The 8,161-nt window shown below is 41.7% G+C and overlaps 1 protein-coding gene and 1 long non-coding RNA gene across 38 annotated transcripts in view; one reads left to right on the top strand and one right to left on the bottom strand.

Moving 5' to 3' along the window:
- Nucleotides 1-520: 520 nt before the first annotated feature.
- LOC146406384 (uncharacterized) lies at nucleotides 521-5,580 on the bottom strand. Its single transcript, XR_014812173.1, has 2 exons — nucleotides 2,539-5,580; nucleotides 521-1,464 (listed from the first exon to the last, which is right to left on the bottom strand). It is a non-coding gene; the product is annotated as an uncharacterized LOC146406384 (long non-coding RNA).
- Nucleotides 5,581-6,147: 567 nt separating this feature from the next.
- Nucleotides 6,148-8,161, top strand: part of CTDSPL2 (CTD small phosphatase like 2) — a 93,251-nt gene continuing 91,237 nt past the window's right edge. For 29 of the 37 annotated variants that reach the window (XR_014812091.1, XR_014812092.1, XR_014812105.1 and 26 more), the window contains exon 1: nucleotides 6,148-6,281. The gene's annotated coding sequence lies outside the window, so the exon portion shown is untranslated. Of the gene's footprint in view, nucleotides 6,294-8,161 lie in introns of all 37 variants that reach the window. The other 8 variants (XR_014812093.1, XR_014812079.1, XR_014812085.1 and 5 more) reach the window with 1 other exon arrangement.

Below are 8,161 nucleotides of genomic sequence, written 5' to 3'. Positions count from 1 at the left end.
GACCAATTGATAATATTTCTGACTGTATTAACATTTTAGTGCTATAAAATACTATGTCTCTTAAAATTCTGACATTTTGCAGTCTGTATTAGACATGCTGGTTTTACAGTGTTTTACTTTTGCCTTAAGATTTAGGTTTTTAAAATGTATTTTTGCCCTGAATTAAATGTAAATTTGGGAGTTCCCTGGTGGCTCAGTGGGTTAAAGATCAGGTATCACCGATGCGGCTCTGGTTGCTGATGTGGCTCAGGTTCAGTCCCAGGCCTAGGAATTTCCACATGCCATGGGTGCATGTAGAAAAAAAGGGGGGGGGGAATGTTAATTTGATGGAAACTCTGCTTTTAAAATCATACTTACTGGGTTCTAATAAATTAAAAATTAAACTTGTTTCTTACTATTTTGCTGATTCTGATACATAAACACACATCACACTCATGTGATGCAAATAGTTACATTTAACACTAAAATTTCAGTAAATTTAGAATTCATTTTAAGCAAAGCTAAACAAGAATGGCAGAAATTTTTACACTAAGCTGTTTAATGCTAGTTTATTCAACAAATTTTGAATGCTTCCTACATGCCCAGCATTGTTCTAGATAGTAAGAATATTGCAGTAGGTTAATATCGACCAGGTTTCTGGAGTTTACATTCAAGTGGGAGTTTACACTCAAGTATTATTCTATTCTCATGGAGTTTACATTCAAGTGGGAGCAGTCAAACAATATACATGTAAACACATAAATCAGATAATTTTATTTTTAAAAAAATTTTTTGGCATATCTAGCCATAGATTTTATTATATGGAATCAAATAATTTTAAATAGTGATGAGATATTGTAAATAACTAAAACTCAGTTCCAAATAACCAGTTTTCACATAACTGAAACACTGCAGTTATGAGGCTAGAGAATCATGAGCAAGAGGAGAGAAGAGAGACTCAAGAAGTATAGAAAGGGTAAGATACAGAGAACCTTCTAAGTTCAGGTTATTTGTTGCTGACCCACAAACACAAAATGCAGAACATAAAATACACATGGAAGGATGATTCCAGGTGAAATACACATGGAAGGATGATTCCAAATTCCTATCTAAAACATGTCTCCTTATTTTAAAACATATTAAGATCATGTACCTTTTTGACTTTTCATTTGTATTATCCTGTACCAAAAAATTTGGTAGAATATGAGGGCAGAGAATCTGTAAACAACAACAGCAACATATTTATGAGGCAGATAGTCACTTCTCACAATGACTGCCCTTGGAAACTTCTTTCACGTCTTGCTGTACAGCTCCAGTAAGACAAACAGTATGACATGAATACATTTCTCAAGTCAAAGTTATTGAGTCTTAACATCACATTCAGTTCTAAATGGACTTAGGTCCAGTTCCTTTTAGTAGATTATTTCATTAAGAGTTCCAAATGACGGGGAGTTCCTGTTGTGGCATAGTGGTTAACGAATCTGACTAGGAACCATGAGGTTGCGGGTTTGATCCCTGGCCTTGCTCAGTGGGTTAGGGATCCGGCGTTGCCATGAGCTGTGGTGTAAGTTGCAGACGTGGCTCGGATCTGGCGTTGCTGTGGCTCTGGCATAGGCCAGTGGCTACAACTCCGATTCAACCCGTAGCCTGGGAATCTCCATATGCCATGGCGGTGGCCCAAGAAATGACAAAAAGACAAAAAAAAAAAGTTCCAAATGAGGAGTTCCCACCATGGGCTCAGCAGTAGTAAACCCGACTAGTATCCATGAGGACACAGGTTTGATCCCTGGCTCCTCCCAGTGGATTAAGGATTTGGCATTGCTGTGAGCTGTGTTGTAGGTCACAAATGTGTCTCAGATCCCGAGTTCCTGTGTCTGTGGTGTAGGCTGGCAGCTGTAGCTCTGATTCGATTCCTACCCTGGGAACTTCTATATGCTCCAGGTGTGGCCCTAAAAAGCAAAAAAAAAATTTTGTTGAAAATTAAACCAACAAACCAGAAAAGGGGGGGGATTTAATGGTCCATGAAAGCCAACATCATATAGGGCAGGGCAGGTGTCTCCTGGACTTGGGAGACAAGGATTGAATGCTGCCAAATTTGTTTCGCCAACTTCCATTACTGTTTCTTCTTTCTTTCTTTCTTCTTTTTTTTTTTTTTAGGGCTGCACCTGCAGCACATGGAGGTTCCCAGGCTAGGGTCGAATTGGAGCTGTTGCTGCCGGCCTATGCCACAGCCACGCCAGATCTGAGCCGCGTCTTTGACCTACACCACAGCTCACGGCAACACCAGATCCTTAACCCACTGAATGAGGCCAGGGATTGAACCCACAATCTCATGGTTCCTAGTCAGATTTGTTTCCACTGGGCCACGACAGGAGCTCTCCATTGCTGTTTCTTTCTATGTGTTACCTTCATTCTTTCACATCAGCTTCCCTCTCAAGGCTCTAACCAAGACTTCTAGCAGGTCGTATTTTCTTAGTTTTGTTACCTAAGGAGGGCTGCTCCTTTTTCCCTGTTTCCACTTCAAAAAATTCTGAGGGAAGGGAGGCTTCTGCTTCTGACTATGATAGCCCCTGGATTAGTAGCAACTATATAATTGGACAAAATATATTAAGCAGCTGCTTTCAGGTAGCACAAAACTAAAATTTCTGAGAGAAAGGAACCTAAGCACTTGAGCCCCACAATCACCTGCTTCCTATGGTATAAAGAGACTGGAGTGCTAAGCCAGGACGATAGCAATCACAGTGGGCAGTGTTGGAATCTATGGGATGGGGCATTGAAAAGGAGGAAGCTGTTCAGAAAGGTGGCCCCAGGAGTCCATAGAGGGGTCCCCACAAGTCCACGGCTGAGAACAGGCTGTATATAACCATAGCAAGACCACCTGATGCTTACCAGATAACAGTTGCTGCAAGGTGAGACTGGAATGGAAACACCAAAGGTCAAGCAGTGTTGGCATAAAAACAGTGCTAAGGGACACTGAGTTTCTGGGCCTGCCAAGGTAGACATCTTCACAACTGTGGGTTCCAGCTGAAACACTAGAAAGGTTGCACTTTAGGAGTAAAGACTGCCGTAATGAGCTCTGACAAGATTGGCATGGGAGGGAGTTTCCTGGTGCCCTAGCAGTTAAGGATTTGGCACTGTCACTGCTGTGGCTTTGGTTTAATTTCAGGCCTAGGAACTTCCGTATCCCACAGAAGTAGCCAAAAAAAATAAAAATAAAAAGGTTGGCATGGGAGACAATCAAGCCTATACTAGTTTAAGGTGACCACTAAATAACTGATGTACGTGCTAAAATAAGATCCATCAGGAGCTCCCATTCTGGCTCAGCAGTAACAAACCTAATATTCAAGAGGATGCAGGTTCAATCCCTTGCCTTGCTCAGTGGGTTAAGGCCTCGCTCAGTGGGTTAAGGATCCTGCATTGCTGTGAGCTGTGGTGTAGGTCACAGTCACGGCTTGGATATGGCATTGCTGTAGCTGTGATGTAGGCCAGCAGATGTAGCTCCAATTCAACCCCTAGCCTGGTAACTTCCGTATGCCACAAATGTGGTCCTAAAAAGCAAAAAAAAAAATTTTAAATAAAAATAAAAAATCAAGTGAAATCCTGATATTTAACCAATATATCATTTTAGTATGTAATCAATTTGGAATACTACTGAGATGTTTTATATTCTTTTATACGAAATCTGAAATGTAGTGCATACTTTATATTTACAAAACATCTTATTTTGGATACTAAATTGTCATTGGAAATATTTGATTGGGTAGAGTTCATGAAACTTACAGTTGAATACGTATGTTTACATACGTTCAAAGCACACTTAACAATAGACTTACGTTTTAGGACAGTTTTAGGTTGACAGCAACATTGAGTAGAAAGTACAGAGCATCCCCACCTACCCCATTCCTACATACATACAGCCTATCAACATCCTGCACCAGTGTAGAATTGTTATAATTGATAAACCAACAGTGACATAACATTATCAACCAAAGTCCTTAGTTTATGTCAGGATTCACACTTTTTATTGTATATCCTGTGGATTTGGATAAATGTATAATGACATATATCCATCATTATTATATCATATAGAATAGTTTCACTGCCCTAAAAATCCCTTATGTTCCATTTAGGCCTCCTCCTTTACCCCTAACCCCCTCGAAACCACTTATCTTTTTATTGTCTCTAAAGTTTTGAGTATTTCATAATATCATGTAGTTGGAATCATACAGTTATATAGCTTTTTCAGATTGACTTCTTTCACTTAATAATATACATTTAAGATTCCTCCATGTCCTTTCATGGCTTGATAGCTCATTTATTTTTAGCTGAATAATATTCCATTGTATGGATGTACCACAGTTTATCTACACCTACTGAAGGACACTTTGGTTGCTCTGAATTTTGGCAATTATGAATAAAGCTGCTATAAACACTTGTGTAGACGTAAGTTTTCAACTCCTTGTAGTAATCATTTAATAATTATTTCAGTAATCGGGGGTAATTATTTAATATGCTTTTGCTTTCCATGATACACACTGGACAATCAGTAGTTATCTTCTGATTTTCAATTAGTTTTTCTGAAATCTATTATTTTGTGAACTATTTCCAGTTTTACATACTGTATACTACTGCCTCTCAAGAAATGTTGTATTCAGAGCATTCTTGTACCAGGAAGATTTAGGACTCAAGTGAATTCTGAGTTCTCACAAGATCTGTAGTATATAAGGCTTTCAGAAGACAACTCATCTGCTCCACACTTTGAAACATCAACAACCAGATTCACAAGGTTCTGTCCTTACCTCAGCCTCATCTCTTTCCACCATCCCAAGAACAGAACAACTTCCCCAAATGCTCAACGCAATCTCCTCTTTGGACTTTTCCATCTCGTTTTTCCTTGTCTAGACACTCTTCCTTTGTAACATCAACTCTTCCTTTGTAACATCAACTCTTCCTTTGTAACATCAACTCTTCCTATCTCACTTACATGTCATTTCATTAAAACGTTTCCAGACCTCCTCACTGGTACCCTTCCTTGCGCTTTTTCAATGCGTGTGAAGAACCCCTTCTTGTAATCATTTTATCACACGGTATTTAAATTGTTTTTTTGCCTTCTTCAACAATTTGCAGACTCTGGGAAGTCAGTATTTCCGTCTGCCTTGTTCACTGTTACATTCCTCTCATCTAGTATGGTCCTCAGACATTGTGGTTTTTCAATAAATATTTCTTGATTGGATAACGAGAGTGGCCTGGAGTTTTAATAGATAATGCTCTCCCAATCACCATGCTTGCTTTTCTGTCATTCCACTAGCACTGGACGCTCGGGACTGATTCATTTTCACCGCGTGAGGTTGGCTGTCCTTTGACCCAGGCCTGCAGGTATGAATTCCTTCGTTTTTACGATCTAACTTAGCACAACCACAGCCAACACGCGTGGCGTAGGTTTATACAACCCACAGCAACTGCTGTGCCTTCTAGGCAGTGAGCTGGAAAAAGGCTCTTCAGGTGCCACCGGGACGCCAGGACAGACCAAGAATTCGCCTTAACCTGGCCTCGGGCATTGCTCTCTACACACCACCTCCTCCTCCAGCGCGCCAAGCCGTTAAGTACCACCCCTTCTCACTCGGCTCCACCCACCTGGCGCACCCGGGTTACTAAACCCTAGCAGCCAGGTTGCGCTCAGCGTTCGTAAGCCCCGCCTCCAGGGCTAGGGCGCGCACCCCCTCCCCGCTCTGCCTAAGCAGTTCCGTTAGCAGTGGGAGGAAAAACCGTCTTTCGGGTCCCCGCCTCTCCACTCCCAACGCTTTATTCCCTACTCCCCCTGCGACCACTCCACAACCAGCTACGGAGGCCCCTAAAGTACAAACATCCCCCAGGCACTGGCGTAGCCTGCTAGATTTTTTCCTTGTTACTCCACTTGGTACCAAGGTCCTTTGTTCAGTTTTTGTCAGGAATTCGGGATCGCGAGTTTCTTCCGCCGGCGGGAACTCTAACGCTCTTCACGGAAGTAAAGTTGTTTTTTTGGCTCCCCCCGCCCGCTACGCCGTGGCTGCCTGCATTCCTTCCCTCCCACCTCTCGGAATTGTGGCGGGAGGGGGAGGAGGAAGTCAAGGCGCCTGCGCGGAGAGGCCGCTTTCCATCCGGGTCCCTGTCCGTGCGGTGCAGCAGGTCGGTAGGCGGGAAATGGCGACTGGCTGAAGGAGCTGGTTCTGTTGCTGCTGCGGGCTAAGGGGGAAAGACACCGCACATTGCGCAGTCGGGACCATCGCCGGAGCCTGAGGACACTTCTCTGTCGTCACAGTTAGGTAATTCCCCTCGTCCAGACGCTGCCGCGGCTTCCAACCTTAGTCCTCCTCCTCTTCCCAGGGCCGTCTGCCGGGATCTCCTCCCCTTCTCAACCTGGTTCTCCAGCGGCTCCGGCGCCTTAGTAGGCAGGCACTGTTGGCGCCTCGTACGTCCGCTGTGTGGAGCCTCTCTTCTCTGGACTTTCCCCTGGGAACAGAAAGAGAGCTCACTTCCCGCCAGCTTCAGCTCTCAGGCTGCGGCCTGTGTTGTGATTTCTGGGGTTAGATTTCACTTTCCTACCCACCCCCACCCCGATCTCACGTCCCTAGTTCCAAACCTTGTGGTCCCTCCGGGTAATTGGGTTAGATCAGCTTTTCTAACCCTGACCCACCTGATGTTTTGGGTATTTCTTTTTTTCTAGTAAGGTGTTTTTAGGGGGGCGTTGCTCTCTCTTAGTTTTTATAAGCACCTTTTAAGGATCTGGAAGAAAAGATTTCACTGAGTTCTGTTTGTCTTTTGTGCTGTTAAAATATTGAGTTGACATTGTTACTTTTTCAATCAAGAGTGCTGGTAAAGAACAGCTCATGTGGAAGGCCTCTGGTTTCTATAGTGGTCGATTAAGGGTGAATCTCATCGTCCGTAGTATTCTACGCTTTCTTTGGGTGTTAAATGCCTGTATGGGTGCTTACTTTTGCATTCTTGACTATAATTCCGGGGTAAATATATTGCATAAGTAAATTGTGTTTATTTACTTCTCACCCTAGCGGTAGCTGGATGTTTGAATGATGGTAAGCCCTTAAGAGTACCTTAGGGAAACCTACAGAGACACTGCCCGTAAACTGCACTAAGATTCTGAAATGACATGTACTTAGTAGATGTTCCTCCAAGGCAGGGATTTATCTCTCTAATGCTAATAAAGCAGTAATACCAAGATTATTGCCCAACGTAGATATACAAATTGGTAGCTTAAAAGATACTTAGCTTCGTAATTTTCAGATTGTAGATTTCTTTATATACAGTCTCCTCATTCTTTGCCAAGTTTTAAATTTTCGTTTGTTGTTCACCTGTTATCCTTATAAAAGCAAGGACATGGCTTGTTAAAGCTACTTTTATTTTTTCTTCTCTTCCACATTGCAGACCAGTTGTCCATAAAGAGAGGTAATAAGGAGGCTGTTGGTGTTTTGCAGAACTTGTTTTTCAATCTTGTTGAATTTGAGGCCCAAACTTTGTAGTTTTTTATTTTTAACTAGTCAAACTAGGTTTTAAAAATGTGGTTCGCATTACATATCATTTGATGTTTTGTAACTCAGGCTTTCTGCTCTCTAGGTTCAGTTTAAAAGACTTCCACATTGTTAGCATATTAAATTTCATTAATAAACAGATTAAATTTCATTAATAAACAGAAACATGGAAACATCAAAATAGTTGTTATTTGGTAGATTCCTTCCAAGGTCATAAAGAAAGTCAAGGCAAAATGTAGCACTTAAATGAAGCAGTCTTTTAGGATTGAGTTGAATTTCATACTTACCTTCTAAACCTAAAGAATAAAGAGTGGGAAGTGGAGGTGAGGTCATGTTGGATACTTGCTGTGCCAATTTGTTCCAAAAATAGGGCCAAATGTATGACTTAAAAGGATGTAAAATTATTGTTCTAGTGTAGGTTTTGTCTGTACTTTAATGACCTTTGGGGTAATTTATCGAGCATTAATGTTTTTAATAAAATTTGTTTTACAAATAGCTGAGTGAGCATTGTATGTAGACTGGTCTTTAAGAACTCTCATAAATTGTTTTTAATTCTTCATTCATTCAGCTCTTTTAATGCTCTTCTCAGTGTAGGTTGAAAGACAACTCACGTCACATAGTCCTTAACCTCTGTGGATTTGTAGCTGTATAGACATTAC

The sequence above is a fragment of the Sus scrofa genome, chromosome 1 (assembly GCF_054392235.1).
Source record: "Sus scrofa isolate SSC_HxYL_T2T_F1_AM1 chromosome 1, Sscrofa_HxYL_maternal_Yorkshire_Landrace_v2.0, whole genome shotgun sequence".
NCBI classification, from domain to species: domain Eukaryota; kingdom Metazoa; phylum Chordata; class Mammalia; order Artiodactyla; family Suidae; genus Sus; species Sus scrofa.
This window is presented reverse-complemented; position numbering and strand designations above follow the sequence as displayed.